This window comes from Budorcas taxicolor, chromosome 12 (assembly GCF_023091745.1).
Source record: "Budorcas taxicolor isolate Tak-1 chromosome 12, Takin1.1, whole genome shotgun sequence".
NCBI classification, from domain to species: domain Eukaryota; kingdom Metazoa; phylum Chordata; class Mammalia; order Artiodactyla; family Bovidae; genus Budorcas; species Budorcas taxicolor.
Window position 1 is genome coordinate 78,950,440 of NC_068921.1, and position 22,739 is coordinate 78,973,178.

General features: G+C 44.0%; 1 protein-coding gene across 9 annotated transcripts in view; it reads right to left on the reverse strand.

Moving 5' to 3' along the window:
• METTL21C (methyltransferase 21C, AARS1 lysine) overlaps nucleotides 1-22,739 on the reverse strand; it is a 239,337-nt gene that overhangs the window by 46,957 nt on the left and 169,641 nt on the right. The window lies entirely within an intron of this gene.

The following is a 22,739-nucleotide window of genomic DNA, read 5'->3' on the forward strand; positions in this document are numbered from 1 at the left end:
TTCTAACATCTAGCAACCTAATACTCAAACCCAGGAGAAGTTGGGAGAGCATGATGTTTCTTTTCCTAGGTGGTTAACTCCCACTCTCAGGGCTCAGGTTCATGTCTGAACTTATCCACAGATGACTAGCCCTGACACTGTCCACCTGCTTTAGGAGAGCCTCTGCACATTTATAGTGACAGGGCTTTGAAAAGTGAAAGTGTTAGTACCTCAGTCATGTCTGACTCTTTTCAGCCCCATGAACTCTAGCCCTCCAAGTTTCTCTGTTCATGGGATTATACAGGCAAGAATACTGGAGTGGGTTGCCATTTCCTCCTCCAGGGGATCTTCCCAACCCAGGGATCGAATCCAGGTCTCCTGCATTGCAGGCAGATTCTTTACTATCTTTACCCAACTGGAAAATAGGGTGATTTTTTTTTTTAAACAAAGCTTAATATACCTTAATATATATTAAGGTATAACAGGAGGGGTTGTTCTCTTACAACTTCAGATGACATTCCTCTCACAGAATATTCAAGTTTTACATGAGATATTTCTTGAAAAATCTGTATGCAGGTCAGGAAGCAACAGTTAGAACTGGACATGGAACAACAAACTGGTTCCAAATAGGAAAAGGAGTATGTCAAGGCTGTATATTGTCACCCTACTTATTTAACTTATATGCAGAGTAAATCAGGAGAAACACTGGGCTGGATGAATCACAAGCTGAAATCAAGTTTGCTGGGAAAAATACCAATAAGCTCAGATATGCAGATGACACCACCCTTATGGCAGAAAGTGAAGAACTAAAGAGCCTCTTGATGAAAGTGAAAGAGGAGAGTGATAAAGTTGGCTTAAAGCTCAACATTCAGAAAACTAAGATCATGGCATCTACTTCCATCACTTCATGGCAAATAGACGGGGAAACAGTGGAAACAGTGGCTGACTTTTTTGGGGGGCTCCAAAATCACTGCAGATGGTGACTCCAGCCATGAAATTAAAAGGCACTTACTCCTTGGAAGAAAAGCTATGACCAATCTAGACAGCATATTAACAAGCAGAGACATTACTTTGCCAACAAAGTTCCATCTAGTCAAGGCTATGGTTTTTCCAGTAGTCATGTAGGGATGTGAGAAGTGGACTGTGAAGAAAGCGGAGTGCTGAAGAATTGATGCTTTTGAACTGTGGTGTTGGAGAAGACTCTTGAGAGTCCCTTGAACTGCAAGGAGATCCAACAAGTCCATCCTAAAGGAGATCAGTCCTGGGTGTTCATTGGAAGGACTGATGTTGAAGCTGAAACTCCAATACTTTGGCCATCTGATGCGAAGAGCTGACTCATTTGAAAAGACCCTGATGCTGGGAAATATTGAGGGCAAGAGAAGGGAACAACAGAGGATGAGATGGTTGGATGGCATCACCTACTCAATGGACATGAGTTTGGGTAAACTCCAGGAGCTGGTGATAGATAGGGAGGCCTGGCATGCTGCAGTACATGGGGTCACAAAGAATCAGACATGACTGAATGACTGAACTGAACTGAGATATTTAAGAAGTGAATCAGAATAAATTTAAACAAAAGTATAATTTATATCTCACAGTGAATTCTAAGCCTCATGGCATTAACATTAAAGCTAAGTAGACAAAGTAAATATAAACACAGTTTTATTATTGTCAGTATATTAATGAAATGACCATGCTTTGAACATTTTAGATAAACATAGATAAGAAGAGTCAGAGCACTATTTTAATGAGAGATAAATATATAAAAATTGCTCTTTCCATATACCTATGAATAGTCTGTTTTATTTTCACAATGGTATTAATTTCCTTAAAGCCCTTGTAAGTTTTAGAAGGGTATTAATTTTTTTAAGTGCTTATAAGCTAAACTACAGTAAAGGTAGGCATTAGATAAGCATGCCCATGATAGCCAAGTAAACAAACTTAAAAGTACCACAAAAAAAAAAAAAAAAAAAATGCACAAAGACCCCAAGGGCATTGCCAGTCGGTTTTGTGGAGCAATAAACCAGTTTCCAGTCATAACCTATTTTACAGTTATTGCTACTCTCACTGCATTTTTCAACTTGAACATGTACCAAATGTATCATGAAATGCTATCGAAGGACAGCTGTGGACTCTCCATTCTGCTTGGAATACTCCAGTCTGAGTCCATCCTTCATTTGGTCCAACAAGCAGAATCTCGTGACATAAATGGCAGTGGTAAAGGGAAAAAGAAATGGGAAAGCAAAGGGGAAGGAAGACGCATGAGTTTATGATAGAGTTGACATCTCTGTCAATATTGCTTCTTTAGCTTCAGGACAGACCATCCCCAGCAACTCTTCCATCTTTATCTGACCTTCCAATTCTCTCCTCTCCCTGTATAAAGACTAAGATACCAGAAATCTGGAGGTAACAAAATGAGCTTCTAAGTTACCAATGTGACCTACTTATTTGAGACAAGTTTAAAGTGCTAGTCAGATTGTGGTGGTGGTCATTTAGTTAGTCCTGTCTGACTCTTGCAACCCTGTGGACTACAGCCCGCCAGGTTCCTCTGTCCATGGGATCTTCCAGACAAGAATACTGGAGTGAGTTGCCCTTTCCTTCTCCAGGGAAATCTTCCCGATCCAGGGATCGAACGCACGTCTCCTGCACTGGCCCATAGCTAGATTGTACCAACCCATAATTACCAATGCCAAGGTGCCTGCCTGACTAATAAGCCTGATACAGGAAGTAGACACACTTCAAAATGTCCTGTTAAACCTATCCATCCTAAGCTGCACACCTAAGCACCTAATTTTACTTCTCTTTGTTTTCTTGCTTCTAAAGGCATTTAATGAGACTAGTTTCCAAGTTTTACATCACTTGATAAGAGGAACCAGCACAGCAGAAAGGTTTCCCTGGTAGATCCCGTGGGGCTCAATGCTTAACAGAGGGGAAGAGACTTCTTTTCTTGGACAGTTTCTAGGCCCCTGCTGTGACCGGAGAGACAGCAATAGGATCTGTATGTGTACCCAGGATTATTTCTTGATCCACGAACCTGCCACCCTGAAGGACTTTGCCTTGTATCCGTTTCTTCATGTCTCAGCTGAACTGTAACAAGAAGGCTGCTCGTTAAACTTAACACTGGTTGGTGTGGTCAGGTAGGTGGAGCACTGTTTCGAAGTAGATGCTCAGATGTAGACACCATTGCAGACACGTTGAAACGTATCGTTTCACAGTGGTCATCACAGCTCATGAGCCTGCAGTAGGATTGAGCCAGGACCTTTAAAATAAGGATGTACTGGTGGTAGATGTCCTCATTCTATTTACTATTATTTCCTTATTTTGGTGGTGATGGTGATAACCTACACACATGGACCCTATGCGTGTAGGATATCTTTCGGTTCAAGCGACTGGAAAACGACTGAAGTTTCAGGGGAACAGAAGAGCAGGTGGATGTTGGCATGAATGAAGAAGAAAGGCAGGTAGTCCTGGATGGTAGTGGGTAATACATCAAGAAACCAGATGTGAAATGGAGACAGCTGAGCTATGAGCTGAAGGTCTATGGGTTCTTTGACTACAGTAGCTTGAGCACTCGGTAGTGCCAAAGAGAATCTTTTAACTTCACTAAGTAATAAAAAAGAGACAATTCACTCAGTTCTCCCACTCCCTATGTATATGTGCACATATGTGCACATACCACATCTTCCTTCTGCATCCAACTATTGATGGATATTTAGGCTGCTCCATATCTTGGCTAGTGCTGCAATAATTATGAGGGTGCAATGTCGTCTCTAGTTAGCATTTTCTTCAGATACTACTACTACTAAGTCGCTTCAGTCGTGTCCGACTCTATGTGACCCCACAGATGGCAGCCCACCAGGCTCCCCCGTCCCTGGGATTCTCCAGGCAAGAACACTGGAGTGGGTTGCCATTTCCTTCTCCAATGCATGAAAGTGAAAAGTGAAAGGGAAGTTGCTCAGTCATGTCCAACTCTTAGCGACCCCATGGACTGCAGCCCACCAGGCTCCTCCGTCCATGGGATTTTCCAGGCAAGAGTACTGGAGTGGGGTGCCATTGCCTTCTCCTTTCTTCAGATAGATACCCAGAAATGGAAGTGCTGGATCAGATGGTAGTTCTAGTTTAAATTTTTTGAGGAACCTCCACTGATTTCCAGAGTGGCTGCACCAATTTACATTCCCACCAACAGGGCTCAAGGTTTCCCTTTTCTCCACATCGTCCCTACTACTTGTTATTTCTTATCTTTTTGATAACAGACATAATAAAAGGTGTGAGGTGATAACCTATTGCAATTCTGATTTACATTTCTCTGACAATTAGTAACTTTGAGTATCTTCTCACATACCTATTGTCCATCTGTACGTCAAGATATGTCAAGATACCTATGGACAATAGGTATGTGAGAATAGGTATATTCACATCCTCTGCTCATTTTTCAATCAGATCATTTGTTTTATGTTACTGAGTTGCATGAGTTCTTTAGATACTTTGGGAATTAGTCCTTATCAAATATATGATTTGCAAATATTTTCTTCCATTCAGTAGACATTGCTGAGCAGAAGCTTTTTAGTTTGATGTGTTCACACTTGTTTATTTTTGCTTTTACTGCTTTTGCTTTTGGTGTCAGATTCAAAAAATCATCACTGAGACCTATGTCAGGAAGCTTACTGTCTATGTTTTCTTCTAAGAGTTTAAAGGTTTCAGGTCTCACATTCCAGTCTTTAATCCATTTGTAGTTAATTTTTAGTGTATGATAGAATACAGTGGTCCAGCTTCATTCTTTTGCATGTGCCTGTCCAATTTTCCCATTTATTGAAGAGACTGTCCTTTCCCCATTGTATATGCTTGGCTCCTTTGATATAAATTAATTGACCATATGGCATGGGTTCATTTCTGGGCCCTGTATTCTGTTCCATTGACCTATATGTACACATTTATGCCAGTACCATACTGCTTTAATTGCTACAGCTTTGTAATATAGCTTGAAATCAGGAAGCATGTTGCCTCCAACTTTGCTGTTCTTCTCAAGATTCTTTTGGCAATCTAATTTCAATTGGCATCTAATTTTAAGTAAAAATGATCTCAACAAAAACTATTTGAAAGCCATAAAATGGACTGGTGTGGGTATAAAATATTCTGGTTTTTAATTTCAAAATCACAAGTTTAAAAACCCAAAATACGTAACTTATTCATTATTTTCGCATTGATCCCACTTCTAAGCTACTCATTTCTGTCTTCAAATTGCTGTTAACACAAACCCTTGCCCAGTGGGTGTCTTAGATGAAAGATTCTGTTCGTCTATAGATTAGGTGAGCCCACAAGCATCCAGAATTTAGTCATAAGCTAAATGTCTAACATACTTCCAAGTCCATAAATACATTTAACATGCTTAGTGTTTGTCCCTCAAGTTAGAAAAATCCAAACCAAAATTTAGCTGAAAGAGTACTTCACTATTCAGCAGCTTAAAATATGGATATTTTGCCAAGATGTAATAATATGACAGTTAGGAAATAAATATAATGTATATTACCTGAAATTACTTTGGGGCAATGTTTGAAGTACTCTGCACCTGTATTGCCATACTTGTTAGCAGCACCAACATCTATCATTTTCCTTAATTTTCTAGTAATTCTAAAGTGAAGAGAGAAAGAAGAGCTCCTCATAAAACATACAATAATATTTAAAAGTATTTCTACCAATTATAAATTTTATAGAATACAAGAAAGAAAAGGTCAAAGTTCCATCTTCTGTTAAAACTGTAGTAACAGTGGAAGCTTCCCCAATGGCTCAGATGGTAAAAAATGCGCCTGCAATGCAGGAGACCTGGGTTCGATCCCTGGGTCAGGAAGATCCCCTGGAGGAGGAAATGGCAACCCACTCCAGTATTCCTGCCTGGAGAGTTCCATGGATAGAGGAGCCTGGAGGGCTACATTCCATGGGGTCGCTAAGACTCAGACACAACTGAGCGACTAACACACACACAGACTTGTCAGTTCTGGGAGACAGGCATTTGCTCACCTGTGTCCTCAGCTGCTAACACAGACCAGGGCCCATAGCAGATGCTCAATAATTTTTTTTTTAATTGAAAAAAAATAAAAAAAATAAAAAACCTGTAACAGTGAAAGAAAAGCATAGTCGAGCAAAAACTGTTACTAAGATTCACAGAGGTAACTGCTTCTGCTCTGGGTAATAAAAGTAAGAGAGCAAGACTATGATTCACAAAAAAGAGCTGATGACCCTCATTTCCTTCCCTCGAGGCTTTCACAGACATGGTAATGGGCAGCAAAGACACTGGGTAAGAAAGTGCAAGTATAACTGTGCCATTACTTAGGACGTGAACTGGACTGTGGCATCTTTATACGGCAGTTTATTTTTTTACTCAATACTATGTTAATGCAACAGTATTTAGAGCCTTCCTAACTCTGCACCAGTCGGACCTTTTTTTGCACTGTACAGCTGTCTATTGCCTTTACCCTAATTGGCACCAAAAAAACACAAAAGCTTAATCATTTGCTCACTCACTTCCCACAGAAGTGACAGAATTCAGGTTTTTGCTGCCAATTTGCTCCCACCACAATGTGTCTACAACTGTTATCACCACCTTTTTAAAATGAACCCCTTCCCCTTCTTACATGAATTATGCTGTGGACCTGTAAATATCCATTTTATAAACTTATAACCTAGGATCTCTAAGAAGGATGCTAGTTCTAAATCAAAGAAATTGAAATTGCCTCTTATAAGGCATTACTAGGTATGTATTTGTAAAGTTTAAATGGTCATTAATAACTAAATTCGTGCTCTTGTTTTAACAAGTGATCACCCTTAAAATATTTATTTTGTGACATTCTGAAGCATTAAGATAACCAAGAAATAGATATTGACCCCCTCCCCAAACACAATTCAAATTTTATAACAGAAGGGAGAAGAAAAACAAAATACATTTCCAAGACTTGTGCTTTTAGCAAACTGTTTTTTTAATGCATCTCTCCACTAAGCAACAGTCATCAGGGGTTACTCAAACGCATAACCAGAGCAGTGTATCAGGATTCTTGTACAAGAAGTTGTGGCTCACGTTGCTAAAAAGTTCCCTGTAGCTCAATAGCCTGTGACACTTTCAGTCTGGTAAACATCACCATGCTGGCAAGTTCACTGCTGCCCCATGGACCTCAAGCACTACAAACCAAGTTGTTCAGTCTTCCCATCCCAGAAACATTCTCTAGTTCACTAACTGTTACCACATCCACTTTAGCTCCTCTGCCAGGCTTCTGGACTCCGAATTATGATTCTTCTCATCCTCCAAAGTAAAAACAGTCCCTTAACATTACCCAAAGTCCCCAAACATGAACCTTTTGCTCAGCCTCTGACTTGCACTCACATTATACTCACCTCGCCAAGAATATACTTGTCTCTCCTGGCAAAAGACACACGCATTTAAAAGTCAGCTCAGGTCACACTTCTCAACGAGATTTCCCTTTCCTCCCGGCTCATCCTTCCGTGGGTCTCCTACAGCCTTCCCGCAGGCCTTTCATACCTCGTTACCAGTGTTCTCTATATGTTGAGTTTCAGTACTTTGGGGCCAAAGACCAAATCTTTACAGAATGTTTTAAATCTCTCCCAGTAACTAACATGGAACTTACCCCATACCCCATTTATTGTATAAATGCTGAAAGGGAGACAGGGACTCAAGGAAAATTCTGGAGGTGATGGATAGCTAATAAATATCTCATCTTTGTGGTGAGAACACCAAAGTGTATTCATATGTCCAAACTCATCAAATCATACACATTAGACATTCAAGGTTTTTTGTATATAAATTATAGTTCAATAAGGTGCTAAAAAATTTCTGCTCCACAGCAACTAAAGGTCTCTTGGATACAAAATAAATAATGGCATAAATTACTTTTTACAGCAACAAATGTCACTTTTAAAAACTAAATAAATAAATGCTGATAGGTTTACCCAGATAGATTGTATAGTATCTGTCTTCTCAAAACCTCAGGATCATCTTTTCGATAATTTCCAAATAAGATGTTGCTCTACATTAAGTGCATCTTCGGAACGACAGCCCTGAAGACACCAGAGAGGAAAGACAACGTTGCTGTGCAGAAACAGATTTAAAGGACAACTTACCCAGGGGATTTCTGCCCTGACTCCAAGAGAGCTTTTGACTTAGATTGTCTTCAGGAGGATGTTTGCATTGCAGAGCAACCTTGGAATCTAAAGACTGCTTCCAGGTTGTTGCTGTTCAGTCGCTCAGTTGTGTCCAGTTCTTTGTGACCCCATGGACCTCAGCATGCCACACTTCCATGTCCTTCACTGTCTCCCAGAGTTTGCTCAAACTCATGTCCACTGATTCCATGGTGCCATCCAACCATCTCATCCTCTGTCACCCCCTCCCCTTCTGTCCTCAATGTTTCCCATCATCAGGGTCTTTTCCAATGAGTTGGCTCTTCACATCAGGTTGTCAAAGCATTGGAGCTTCAGCTTCAGCATCAGTCCTTCCAATGAACATTCAGGGTTGATTTACTTTAGGATTGACTGGCTTGATCTATTTGCAGTCCAAGGGACTCTCAAGAGACTTCTCCAGCACCACAGTTCAAAACCATCAATTCTTTGGTGCTCAGCTTCCAGGCTAGAGGGCGGCTTTGTTTTCCACCCAGGATAATAAAGACCGTGGTTCCCTGATGGGCAAAGACGGGGCATTTTTTCAAGAAGCTCCTTAAAAGAAGGCAGATTTCCTAAACGCAGAGGTCCTCAGCTCTGACACTAACCCACTGTGTGCAGTTGCCTGCCTTGGCCACTCAGCACTGGCCCCTGGCAGATATGAGGACCTGAAGCTGCTGACCCTAAGCTGTTGCTGTTGTTTAGTCGCTCAGTCATGTCTGACGCTTTGTGACCCCACGGACTGTAGCCCACCAGGCTCCTCTGTCCGTGGGACTTTCCAGGCAAGGATACTGGAGTGGGTCGCCATTTCCTTCTCCAGGGGATTTTCCTGACTCAGGGATGGAACCCACATCTCCTGCATTGGCAGGCAGATCCTTTGCCACTGAGCCAGCTGGGAAGCCCATGTCCTGAGTAATCCAGTCCTTCATCTCTGACCCAGGAGCCTCCGTCCTCAACCAGCATCCCTGTAACAGGGGAGGATGGACTTGTTAGCCTGCATGTGGGGTCAGCTCGAGAACCCTTCGTAGTTTTGGACAACTTCTGGATGTTAACTCAAAGTGAGTGTGTTCAGTTAGGAGTTTTTAGTTTACAAAAGAAAACAGAAGTTACCACATCAAGGTGTACACATCTCACATGCGATGGTACAGGCAAATCTCAAAATCAACAAGTGAAAAGCACACGCTCAAGGGCACGAGGATTTCAGGATTTGATCATCTGAGGCTGTGTGTGTGTGTGTGTATGTGTGTGTGCATGCCCACTCAATCGTTTCCAAGTCTTTGGGATCCCATGGACTGTAGCCCACCAGGCTCCTCTGTCCATAGAATTCTCCAGGCAAGAATACTGGAGTGGGTTGCCATTTCCTTCTCCAGGGGATCTTCCCAACCCAGAGATCAAAGTCGTATCTCTTATATCTCCTGCATAGGCAGGCAGGTTCTTTACCCACTGAGCCACCGAGGGAAGCCATCTGAGGCTCTAGGCTAAGGTAAAGTCAGAGAGAGTAGATCGGGGCTGCCTCTCACAGGAGGCACGGGTGGGAACTGAGAATGAGGTTTCTGGGGTGATGAGAATGCTCTAGATCTTCAGTGGGGTGGTTGGCACAAAAATACACAATAGTCAAAGACATCAAACTCTACTGTAAAGAGCTGTGCATTTCAATGTATGTAAATTATGCTCAATTAAAAAAAAAAAAAGCACTACAAATTCTAAATATCCAAACACTGAATATGTTGCATTCCCCTTTAGTGTCAGGATAGAATGATTCACAGAGACAATACCGGCCATTCTCATGTACACCCTTTGAACCTGCCTTTAATTGGTAGCTGCAATATAGGGATTTAAGACAACGCCTCTGGAGAAAGACTGCTCGGGTTTCAACTGCTAGCTGAGTGCTGCTGCTGCTGCTGCTAAGTCGCTTCAATCATGTCCGACTCTGTGCGATCCCATAGACGGCAGCCCACCAGGCTCCCCCGTCCCTGGGATTCTCCAGGCAAGAACGCTGGAGTGGGTTGCCATTTCCTTCTCCAATGCATGAAAGTGAAAAGGGAAAGTGAAGTCACTCAGTCATGTCCGACTCGTAGCGACCCCGTAGACTGCAGCCCACCGGGCTCCTCCGTCCATGGGATTTTCCAGGCAAGAGTACTGGAGTGGGGTGCCATTGCCTTCTTCACAAACAAGTGCTACTTTGGATAAATATCTCGAGTTCAGACTGATGTATCTCATTTACCGTCTGACAACTGTACTGTTGGCATTTTTTGCCCTTTTTCCCCCTTACAGTAATATACATTAAAGTTGAAAAGCCAGTTATATAATATACTAATCCCAACCTTGCCTAAAGAGTTAAATTGATGACCAACCTTTTGAAAGACACAACTAAAGGAAAGATGTGAGGACAAAATCTCAGGTATGAGAGTACAGATGCCGGGAGAACTGGCAGGATCCTTGGTGATGGAAAAGCAGTTGACTGAAGCGACCGGGACAGAGCGGCCTGGGCGCCGCGGCCCTGCAGAGGAGAGCACGGTTAGCGCTTTTAGCACATTCCCCACTGGTTCCCATTCCCAGGTAAAGGGCCATGCGCCACGGGGGGCCAGAAACACCTCTGCACGCTGTGGTTCAAGATTATTCCCAAGACTTTTAAAGGAAATATAATTCCAACTAAAAACTGATAAACAGCATCAACAAATATAAAAAAGAAGTAAAAATTTAAAAGAAATATAATTAGGAAAGGTAAAATAAGTAAACAATCATGATCCCGCAAATTTCTGTTTTAAAATTTATTTTTGAATGTGTTGCTTTATCATGAAGGTATTTCTAACATTTAGAAGCCATTCTATTAAGTATTTCCAATATTTTATATTTATTATTACGTGTGATGTATGAGGAATTTTACGTCACTTTACTGGCATTTGGGTGGGAAGTTTGAACGTAAAAGAGAAAAATAATTAAGATGATGAAAAAAGTGAATTCCTAGGAAACAAGTCATTGGATAATAAAGGAGGAAAGAGCAGACTGGGTCACTGTTTTCAAGCCGCCGCCCCTCCCCCAGGAAAATGTTGAGGCAGAGCCATTGGTAACTACTGTGTTTAATTTAGAAAGTGACTCAGGCCTCAGGCAAACAAAGCCCTTTCTTTGCTTTCAAATGGTAACACCTGGATTACAACAGAAACACAACCAAGGAAGAGGAGTTTCAGACTTTCAAATAAGTGGCTATTTAAGAAAAAAACAAAAACCCTACAATTGTTTTAGCCTTGGAGCCTTATCTTCGGGGCTGCCCTAATGGCCCAGCGGGTAAAGAATCCACTCACATTTCTTCTTTTTTTAAAGTCTGTCACATGCTCCACACAGCAAGTGGGAAAATCAGAGATTTCAATCCCTCTCAAACTACACTTTATCTAAGAAAAAGGCAGCATTTCAGCAGAGGCTACCACATACTTCAGTGATCCACTCTAATTGTGCAACAATTAAATGTTGCCTCATAACAACAAAATGTTATGAAGTAAAAAAAAAAAAAAAACAGACATTTTAGTTACAACTACATTCATTTCTATCCAAGAAGCAGGTGCACAAACCTATGTATGTATATTCAATAAAGTTCACACTTCCTTTTTCTTGCCAGCCTGAATAATCTGGGAAATTGGCTTTTAACTATTATTTGACTCCCCAAATGGTATTGTGCACAAAAGCATCTACTATCAACAAAGAACTGTATATCATCTTTGAAAAAACAAAAACACCTTTGACTTACCTTTATTGTAAGGCTTTTTTTTTTTTTTCATCTCTATGGACTTCGGAGTCAAGAAAAGGAACTCTTTAACCCAGAGCAACTCTCCCAAGAACTGCCTATTCAAACTATGATCTAGAAGGGGAAACTTGTCGAAGTTTCCTACTTGCTATTGAAAGTTACCGCAGCCTCTTGAATGTAAACAGTCTGGAGAGAGGCAAGTTTTGCTCTGTGTTTCAAGGAGACAGGGGTGTTTTATTGGCAAATGATCAGTAGCTCAGAATCAAAAGGAATCGTCCAAATCGCTCAAACCTTGGTCAGAACATCCTAGATGTCTCCCTCCTTTCCCTTCCCAAATTCAAACTGGCCACTGAGATACATGGACTCCACTTCCTCGCCAGCCCCTGTATCTGCCTTATTTTTGACTTCACCACTTCCTCTCTGGCAGTTCTTACCTTCAACCAGCTCCATGCAAAGATTTTTCCACACTATTTCCAAAATTATCAAGAGTCCAAAATAGCTTAATTGAAAGATTCACTGCAAATGGCTAATGAAAAACTAAGGACACAAGAGGTACCTTAAACAGAAGACTGTAAGACCCTCTACTCCCCTCTGTCCTCCACCTCAGTCCTCACCGTCTACCCATCCTCTATCTGAATTGCCTCTCCACTCTGAAGAAACGATAAAAACATAAACAAAACAAATCAGTGACCTTACAGATGCCCCAAACATACCCCTGAAGGATGGCCCCCCAATGGGCCCCTCTCGGAACTAACAGGACTCCAGGGGATTCTCCAGGTAACCAGTAAACCGCTACTAGTTATTCCCTTGAGCAGCCTGTGGGAAACTCAAGTTAAAATTAACGAACCACCTCGACAAATTTGTAGATAGCAGCCTTACACTCTGCTTTAAACCCCACTTGCTCTGGGGTCTGACAAAACTGGTTAAGACGGCCGAAGAATTCTTACCAGACTCAGTTCTCCTGGATCTCAGCGCCCAGTTGAGAAAGAAAGAGGAAATCTCACAGTTTCTTCCTTTCCAAGCCCCACTGGTTATTGATCCTTTCTCTTGCAGCAACAGCTACTGACTTCTTGTTTGTCTCATTTCAGGTTCTGAGAACTCGGCCTGGAAACCATCAGACTGAGGGTCCTCAAAACATGGCCGGTCAGAAATGTAGGTTGCACTCCAGGTGCACTTACTGTCCTGATTGGCTGAGCCTTTCTTTGGTTGTCTCTGGATGTGGCTCTGGATCTTGGGAGGGTGGGAGCTTTTGCACATTCTTTGGGGACACTTCTTAGAATCCAACAAGTTTTTCATTACTGCCAGGAATATTTACCATTTGTCTCAACTGAAACCTGACAAGATATTAGAAAAAATCTTTTTTTAATTTAAAATAGCTCTACAGTGAGAAGTGGGCCAGACTGAAATCTGACATTCAGAGCCGAATAAGAACTTTTTTAAGGACTCCTCCCCCAAGTTAGGCTTCCCAGGTGGCTCAGTGGTAAAGAATCTGCCTGCCAATGCAGGAGACTCAGGAGATGTGGGTTTGATCCCTGAGTCCAGAAGATCACTTGGAGGAGGAAATGGCAACCCACTCCAGTATTTGTGCCTGGAAGATTCCATGGACAGAGGAGCCTGGCAGGTGGGCTACAGTCCATGGAGTCACAAGTCGGACATAACTGAGCATGGGCATGCACACGCGTGTGCACACACACTACTGCTACTACTACCACTACCCCTAAGCTAAGTGAAACTATGAACCCAGAAGGAAAGAAAGATCTTCTGAAACAGACAGCTCTAAGTCTAGTATACAGAAATCTTTTTATTTCCATGCTAGTTGAAGAGCTTCTCCCCGCTCCAAAGCAGCAAACAGAAGATAACGAAGTCCGATGGGTGATCAGCTCTTTGATGTCATAAAAGTTGTAACACAATTCTTTGAGGAATTCAAAACTATTCCTTGTTTCAGAAACTGAGTTCTTAAAGGAATAGAAATGCAGCCCATGAAGCAATTCAAAGTCCACCTATCCATTTTAGCTATCCCCACATCTCCTCTACACTGGTAGGTATTACAAAATCCTGGATTTAGGAAACAAAAGTCCTTCTTGAAGGATCTTACATTCTTTCCCTGTGTCTTGAAATATAAATAGTCTAACCAGTTTTCTTGAGGAACTGATGACCAATTCTTTGAAAAGCAAACTTCAAGGAGGATATTATCATAAGATGGGAGAAAAAAGGTTAAAAGACTGGAAACTAGGCCAACAAATGTCTTTTAAAAGTGTAAAGCCATCTGAGCAGGAAACCTTAACCTGCTCCGTCTGCCAGAAACATAATTTGGGTCTAGCATTCTTTTATAAAGCAGGGAGCCTGCCTTATCATACCCTCAAAATAGTCTTTTTCAACTTTTAAATTTAGAGTGAAGTTTTGTGTGTGTGTGTGTTTTAAGATTTGAAAAACCTTGCAATTTTTCCCAATAGTTCAGAATAACAGAAGGAAAAACAAGACAACGTAGGCCAAGTCCTCTCCAAAAAATGTTTAGAGACTGAAGGAAAAGACATCTGGGGAATACAATAGATATAAAGGAATGCCATCTGTTTGAGCACCAACCACACAACTCTGTAAGATGCATTAAGAGCTCTTGGTGGTGTCACCAGTGAAATACAAAGTTTTTCTTCTTCCAAAGATCAAAGCTGGGAGACGCACTATCTCTACAACACAAAACCGGCTCTTCCAACAGTCACTTCTGCACCATGAGGGACCTTCCACACCTCTAAAAGGTCAATCATGAGCCCGAAGGTGGCCTTCCATCTCTGATCTCAAATTTAAACTACAGCTTAAAATATACTCAACATAGACCAGGAGAGACAAGAGGGGAAAGTTCATTCAGAATCCGGATTGGGTGGAAAAATGACAAGAGGCTTGGCATGTGAGAGCTGCAACTGACCTGAGACTATTTTAATCAGTGCCCATGGGTTGCAGGGGCAATATTCATTGGATATTCATTGAAAGCACTGACCCTGAAGCACCAATCCTTTGGCCACCTGATGCGAAGAGCCAACTCACTGGAAAAGATCCTGATGCTGGGAAAGATTAGAGGCAGGAGGAGGTTGGGGCGTGACAGAGGATGAGATGGCTGGATGGCATCACTGACTCAATGGACAAGAGTTTCAGCAAAGTCTGGGAGATGGTAAAGGAAGGACAGGGAAGCCTGATGTGCTGCAGTCCATGGGGTCGCAAAGAGTCGACCCGACTGAGCGACTCAACAACAGCATACACTGCAGGTGAGGAAACTTTGAGGACGGGAGAACTAAAGGAGCCAGCGGGTCTGCCCGTGTCGAGTGGGGACTGGGCTCATCCTCTCCCAGTCCTGAACTCGGGCGCCTCAGCCAGCAAGTTAGCTCCTGCCTGCCGCCTAGCCACTTTTCCTCTGAACGCCCGGGCGTCTCGGGTGAAGGCTGCCATCTGTGCGCCGGGACCACACGCCTCCGCCGTCCTCCGGCTCCGGGGGCGCACAGGGACGCGCGCGTCGTAGCCGGCCCCGGGATGCACCGCAAAGACACGCGCCGGCGTCAGGCGGCCGGTCTGGCCCGCGAGCCCAGTACCGCCCCCACCGCCGCTTCCGGACACGTGGTTTCCATAGCAACGGCTGCGCCGGCCGCCAAGCCCTCCTCCCCCCAGAGACGCCCCAGGGTCGGAGGTCATCTCTGTGGCAACGGAAACTTCTCGCGGTACGGCGGCTCGGACGGGCCGCTTTCACCGCATTGCGTAGCCGAGCCCCCGGCGCTCTGAGGAAGCGAGCGCGCTGTGGCCGGCCTCCAGGGTTCTGGCCGCGGGTCGCGGTGGATGAAGGCCGCGCGTCGCCTGCCTGCCGCCCCCACTCTCTCCAGGGTTCCGTGAGGCCGACTCCGAGCTCCGGTCCGGCCAGATACCCGAGGGGCTCGTCTCCTAGAGGCAGATCCGAACGGCTGAGGCGGCCGGGTTGACGGTGGCAGAGAACTCTTGGGGTCCACTCGTTGCTCTGGAGGCGGGAGCTCGGCCCAGTCGTGCCTTTGATGGTGGCTCCGGAGGGCGGAAGACGAGTAGCTGAGTGTGGTTGTGGGGAAAACAGGAGTTTGCAGAGGACGGCTTAAAAAACGGGACAGAGCAAACCAGGTAGGGGCGCCTCCTTTCCCAGCAAGTGAAACTCGAGGCTGCTGGTTTAGGGGCTGTCCCCTCAAGAACAAAAACGTGCCGCATGGGAGAGTGCCGTCTTCAGAGGAAGCTCAGAAATGAAATGATTCAAATTCACTCAACTGTTTTGCCAAATGCTTGCTTTTTAAGGAGCATATTAAAGCTCAGAAAAGAAAACGAAGCAGGCTTCTGCAGAAGGAACCAAAGGGTGCCCTAACACTTGTTATTTAAAGGCTGAGCGGGCCAGAACCGGTGTATGCCAGTCAGTTCAGTTCGTGTCCAACTCTTTGCGACCCCATGGACTGCAGCACGCCAGGCCACCCTGTCCATCACCAGCTCCCGGTGTCTACTCAAACTCATGTCCATTGAGTCCGTGATGCCATCCAACCATCCATCCTCTGTCGTCCCCTTCTCCTCCTGCCCTCAATCTTTCCCAGCATCAGGGTCTTTTCCAATGAGTCAGTTCTTCACATCAGGTGGCCAAAGTATTGGAGTTTCAGCTTCAGCATCAGTCCTTCCAGTGAATGTACAGGACTTAGCTCTTGGGCTTATGTGCTTAAGGGAGGTCTGAAGTTTTGAGATTTAGCATAAGGGCATGAGAAAATGTGGGCACTGGGGAATATTGCAAACCGTGTTTCAGGATGCCCTGAGATGAAGGGTCAGAAAGCCACTAATAGCTTTTTCCTTCTTTGTGTTATCATTTAGAGGCCAAATTCTTGGTTGACACTGTTGGAAAGGCATAAGCATCAAGTGATCTTAACCAAGTAAATCGTATGATACTGGCAGTTACAGTCCCACAGTTCACTTTCTCAAGGAACCCTGTTCTTCACTACTCATTTAATTAAAATGTATTGAAAACCAGTGATCTGTCACAACCAGAGTTTTTGTCAGGGAACAATGATAAAGGCAGTAGTGCTTGACAGTTGTTAGGTGACTTTCTTAGATGGTATTAGTAGGTTAGATAAAAACTTCAAGATTCCCTGTAAAACTTCTCTGCAGTATACCTCCTTTTTGCTTTCATGTTTAGGAAGGCCCTAAGAATTCCTCCGTTAAACTTCTCTACCCTTCATCATTCTTCCTTTCACTTCTGGCCAAAGCAAAAAAAGAAAAAATAATAATGAGTTTGTACCAACTACAGAAATAAACAAGGAAAACATCAAGACATACCTGGTCTTCAAAAGCAGAATAGCAAAAAAGTTAGTGCCTCTCTGGAGGCATACAAAGGAACTGAGAAATCTTGAGGCAATTCCCTGGCTTTCTGTCCTCAGATTCAACTCTTACAACTAAATCTAGCACATGGTACACAGTCTAAAACCCCAAGAAACACCGCACAGACTATGGCATTAGGCACCTAGCCATGTCTGTAGGTATTTCCCTGACCCACTGTCCCTCCTGGAGGTAGTACTAAGTTGGGTTCAAAGGTTTTAAGAATATAGACACAATGCAATGTCTCATTTAAAACTTAATAAAGCTTCAAATATACTGTTTAAACATCCCAACTGTTTCCCCTTAAGGCATAAGAAACTATTTTGAATAAATGCTTCCATTTTGAGACATCTACATATTTATAGAAAGCTTATGAGTCAATTGAGTGAGTTATGATGCCAGAATGTACAAAGGAGCAAAAACTTCAGTCATTGTCCTTGTTACCACATTTATAAAAATGCTTCACAAAAGTCCTCAATGTTTGTGTTGCTAAAATATGGAAGACTGGGTTTGAACATTTTTAAAGGAGTGGTTCCGCGTGGGAAATGTGAAATATAGAATCAGCTTTCACACCTTCTGAAAGCAGTGCATCCTTTGAGCGAATGTGCTTGGTTATGGATGCTGCCTGTGTTGAGAACAGGCTGGACATGGGTACAGCTGAAGTGAGCTCCATTGTTAAAACCAGGTACAGATGATCGTGCATTTGGTTTCACACTTGCTAACTTGGATAGAAATTAAAGCAAACATAAAGCAAAAACATGACATTCCCAAGTCAATACTTGGAAGCCTAACAAACATTGAATTGTTGGTTCATGAGGTGCCACTGCCTGCAAAACTCATTTTGCTACTTCAGTAACTAAAGCTTCCTGGATGGAGTCCAAGGTCAACTGGTGTTATTGGGTTGGCCAAAAAGTTTGAAGTTTTTCTATAAGATCCTACCAAAAAAAAAAAAACCCAAATGAAATTTTTGGGCAACCGAATCCATGGAATCCCACTCTGAAGGCAAGCATATGAGAAGAAGAAGGGTCTGACATCTGTTTGGTGTTCCAGCCATGCAGTCTAAATCTGCTGTCTCTATATTATATCTGCTCTGTGTTTAGAAATGCAAAGGTTATGGCCCATCAGTGGCTCACCTAGCTCTACAGGAACCTAGGATGAGTCGGCAGGTGGAGGAGAAGTGAAAAATGCTTACTCTTTTTTTCTTCTCCCTCTTCCTATTTTGTCACTTCCCAAAGGCATGACCTCCCCAGATGTAAATCAATTAGCTTTAAAAGACTAACATATATTTACATGAGTAACAGTGGCACACCAGATGTTTTTGGCACCTAAAACAGCTTAGTAAATGGCAAAAGCAAAGCTGGAAGACACCTTTAAAAAGGAGGAAATAGAAAGTGACAATGACTTCTACCAAGCCCTGCTTGTTTCATCTCAAAGTTACATAGCAGAGAGAGAGCGAGTTTTGAAGAGGAAACTCAAGGCCACGAGTTTGTCGATTTTCTAAATGTGCTTTGCAGAACTAAATCTAGGGCACCCGCTTCATACCCTCCTTGCTGCTAGCACTGGTCCCTGATAAAATTACCTCTGGTTACAAATTCTTCTTAAAATCTGTGCTTTCCAAAATCCATCAAGCCATGGAAATTTGTGTGTGGGCGTAGCTATACATAAGTCCCCTTCATGTTGCAAACTTTCTAAGATGCATTCCGATGTCCAGTCACTTTTGTTCGTGTGTCTGGTGGAGACAGTCATGTGCTCGCACCCTTTACAATTGTTTGCATTTTGTGTACTTTACTATACAGTACTGTACAAAGTACAATAGTACAGTATTTTTATTTCAAGCCCTGGTTGTACCCAGACATCACTGGATCATTTTTCTAAGAGGGTAGGCAGAATTGAATCCAGCAAGTAACCAGAACCTGTCGAGTATTTGTGCAGTCGCAGCTCGCCCTCCATCTCCTCCCTGGGATCGCAAAGAGTTGGAAACGACTCAGCAACTGAGCGTACATGCGCACACTGCACACTCTGTCTCCTATTGCTGAAAATCCTTCAGGTCCACCATCTCCTGCCTCCTCTCCCTTCTCTTATCAGTAACTCTTGTTACCTGTTCATTCACACAATGCCAGCTCCTGTATGCCAGCTGTTGTACTGTACTTTGTGTTTGTTTTTTATGTGTTATTTCTGTGAAAAGTACGATAACCCTATTACAGGACAATACTGTATAGCTGATTGTGTTGTTGAGTACCTAGGCTAACCTTGTCAGACTTACGAACAAATTGGACTTACAGACAAATTCTTGGAAGTCATTGGCATGTAGGGGATTTACTATATTTGCGCATCTGTGGCTTCCTTTGCCTGGTGGACAGTATGTATCTGAATAGACATCCATGACATGACCTTCCTATTTATCTTTATTGCAGACTTCTTTTTTCCAACTGTATTTATTTCCTTAGCAGCCATCGGTCAAAGTTTAGTGACCTAGATTATTTCCGAAACTGGCCTGGGATACACATTGGTCAGTCCAAACTATCAGTATGAGTTTAAACAAACAGATTAAGCCCTCCTCCAGGCAAAATAAGTGCCTTGGACTCAGTATTCCCTACTTAATGATCTGCCTAAAGTACAGTCACTTTGCATGACTCATGCAGTGAAAGTTGAAACAGGTAACATCTATTCTAAACATATAGCTATTCCTCTACTAGGAAAATAGGAGAAAGTAGGACATTTAAGCAGAGGCATGCACACCCACGTGTGTGTGACTGTGTGTGTCTGATAATAGCTGTATTGTGAGATATTGGACGTCTTTATGAAGACTAAATTTACTTTCTATCCAAGATTTCTAAGCTATTACAATTTAATTTAAAAAGCATATATTGTACAAATGCATTCTTCATGCTCTTTTCCATTTAAGTTTTCTACAAAAAACAACCACTAGTAAAAACGTATTTAATTATCACTTCTTATTTAAACACTAATCAGTGACTTTTGGGTAGGTGAATAAAATGCCCTTAAGTTTATGACTCTGTTATTTGCTTATTTCCACACCGACCTGGTTATATAGCAGTACTCTGACATTTCTCTCAGGAACCCCAGAGCAAACTCTGTATTTGTTGATAAAGCACTGGGAATAAGCAGTAAATTATTTTATAACTTGGAAAAATTAGAAAGAAAAAGATTCCTCTAATAACAAGTCTTTACAGCAAATTCATGATCCTAGTACTGGTACTTGGAGGTATTCTGCCAAGCTTCTTAGTTTGAAACCAGTTAATTGTCCTCATTTGAGATGTAAGATAATATAATAGGTAGTAGTCAATCTGTTCTTTTTGGTTTTAACAGTTAAGAAGATTTTAGTCTTTGTTTTATTTTAATTACCCAATTAACTTCTTAGTTATACTGCTGTCTTGGGATCAGAATCATTTTAGGCCTCATGTTAATAGCAGAAGGAGAAGAGAATTTACCAGCTACAGTCCTGAAAGTGGATGGCTAGGCATGGGCTTGATTCAGTGTCGCAGGCAAAACTTTAGAAGGTGAGACAAATAGTGTGACACATCAAAGTCCCATTTTTAAAATGATTTACAAAATTCTGCAACTCCCAGCTTGGCACTCTCACCCCTGGCATTCTAAGACTTAAACCATCCTATTCAAGTAGTTGAGGCATTGTTAGACGCAGTTTGAGTTAACCCATCAATTCACACCCAGGTACTTTAGCATTCATAAACTGCAAATTAAATTGCTCTAAAAATAACTCATCATTTGTTTGACACCTTCCAAAACGCCTCTGAAGCAAAAAAAAAAAAGAAAATATCTACTTTATTCCAGAAAGATGAAAGTGGGTGGGATGGGGGAGGTGTAATAAAAAGATCTTGAATCGTGTATGGGTGAAAATTAGTGTTTCCAGTAAAACTGTTTACCAAAAAAAAAATAAAAATTTATAAAAGGCAGTAGGGAAACTTACTGTTCCCTGCTGAATTACTGCCCACTTTCAGCACTATGGAGGGAGAGATTCTAGATCTCTAAAACAAACGGCCAAGTCCAAAGAAATGCTTTTACAGTATTCCTTTCTCAGAGGGAGATAAATCTTTTCACTGGACACAAGGCTTCACTGGACCACTGATTTGACTGTGTGAGGGAGTAACCCTTGTCTCAGGGGTCTTGGCGTGAACTTGGGAGAGGGTAATGTTGCAGATCTGGGTATGACCAGGCCATCAGCAAGTGTTGGGCCTGATGCCGGCTTGGTCCGGGTACCCACAGCTCACCGCCCAATTGGAAATGCGGCTGGGGAGGTGACCACACTGCTTTCTCCTTGGGTGATGCTCAGGGTGGTGGTACCATCTCAGAGTTGCTAAATACTGAGGAGTTAAGAGAGACGAGGCTGGAAGGACAGGGCATGGAGCGGGTGGTGGACAAAGAGGAGAGGGGGACGGAGAGAAAGCCGGTCAAGCTAAACCGAGCAGGGAGCTGAGAACTCCAGGTCGGAAGCAGGGAGCCACTGCAGCACCCCGCCGCCCAGAGCTTCCCTCAACTGCCACCCAAAGGTCCCGGCAGAAGGCAGCTGCCAGGCGCCCTCCCTGCGTCCAAGCACCTGCCCTCTGGACCAGCAGCACAGGGGGCCACAAGGGGGACCCAGCCTCCGCATCCACCCCTCCATCCCCGCCCACCCAGCCTTCCTCCCCCCTCCCCACCCGTCCTCCCCTCCCTCCTCCCCTCCCTCCTCCCCCTCCTCCTGCCCCTCCCCCTCTTCTCGCGCCGCCCAGCTACGCTGCATCAGCCAGCTCCGGAGGCAGGGAGGCTGCCGCCACTTGCCGCCCGGCCGGCGGGGCTCTGGGTGCCAGCGCGCCCCCGGCGGAACTCGCAGTGTCAGGGTGCCCGCGGGAAGCCATGATCTACTACACCGCAGTGCCGGCGTCAGGAGCCCCGGGAGCCCCCGGCTGCCGCGGCAGGACGGCCAGGGCCCCGCCCCCGTCCCCCAACACGGCCCCCGGACACAAACAACGGCCTCCCGCCCCCGGGTCCCTCCCCGGCCTGGGCCGAACCGGGGGACACCGCACACAGCACCCCCCCCCCCCCCGCCCCACCGCCTCCAGCGCTCTCGCTCTCGGACCCGCCGCGCCCGCGAGCCGCCGCCACCACCACGCAGTCCTCCGGCATGGCCTTCCCAGGGCGACTCGCCCACAGCTCCGCGGCCGCCCCCAAACGCCTCAGACTGAAATCCCGGGAAGTGAGCCCCGGGGACCCGACTCCCCCGAATCACCTACATTTGCATTTCTTATATAACGTACTGCAAGCGTCCCGGTTGGAGCATTTTGGAAAGGGGGCGCACGATCGCCGCGAGGCTGAAGCAGGGACCCGGAGCCAGGCGCATCCCACCCTGGGGACCCAGATGCGGGGCGAGGACACTGCTTTATTAAAGGGAGAGACCGGGCTCGTCGGCTCGGTGTGGGGTTCCCTCCCGACAGGAGCCCCGCTCAGGTGTCCCCAGTGACAGGAGATGTCGGAGGCAGAAAACCGGAGAAGG